Source organism: Arachis ipaensis, chromosome B08 (genome assembly GCF_000816755.2).
Source record: "Arachis ipaensis cultivar K30076 chromosome B08, Araip1.1, whole genome shotgun sequence".
Lineage (NCBI taxonomy): Eukaryota > Viridiplantae > Streptophyta > Magnoliopsida > Fabales > Fabaceae > Arachis > Arachis ipaensis.
The window spans coordinates 128,993,486-128,994,297 of record NC_029792.2 but is presented as its reverse complement, the minus strand read 5'-3'; positions in this window follow the sequence as shown (position 1 = coordinate 128,994,297).

Sequence of the window (812 nt, the reverse complement as noted above, 5' to 3'; positions counted from 1 at the left end):
TCAATATATTTAATGATAATAAATGTCATAAAATTATTTAAGATGATAAATATTTTTTTAATAAATAGTTTAGGAGTGAAATCCTAAAAATAACACCTACACCACAAATTTCTTCCAATCTTTTTTTATATATTAAATGCATTCTAATGTGTAAATTTTGCATTTGAAAACTCCTAATAAATACTCACTACGAACATTAGCAAAACCCTACAACTTATGGATAGTACCAAATGACAGGCTTAATTAGCTTAGGATTTAGATTTAGATCTATTATCATTGATCATAAGAGTAAAGAGTTTATTATCTTATTAAACTGAGTTATACATTATTTTTGAAAAAAAATTACCTATTATCATTAGACAGAGGGAGTGTACTTTTATGTTTTAACACTCTTTATATATAGGCGGATGCTCATAAAGACGCGTAAAATGTCTTTTTGTAAAAACGTTTACATGTCACATTATTATTGGGTGTATTAATGAATCAGTTATTTTTAAATTTTTTAATAAATTAGAATAAAACCGATCTTTTTATAACAATAACAACAAATCTAATTGTTATCAGATTCGGCAAACTTAATTGTATTTTTAAATTTTTAAAGATTTAAATGTCTGCAAAAAAAATCAAAGATATAATTGTCTTTTTATAAAAAATTTAAAGATGATTCGGTTCAGATTGTGTAAATCGATCGAATCGAATCGGGTCTAATAATTATAATATGGACAATTAGATTTATTATTTTTACTATAATAAACCGATTTTATTTTAGTTTATTAAAAAATAAACTATTAATCAATTTAATAAAAATATCC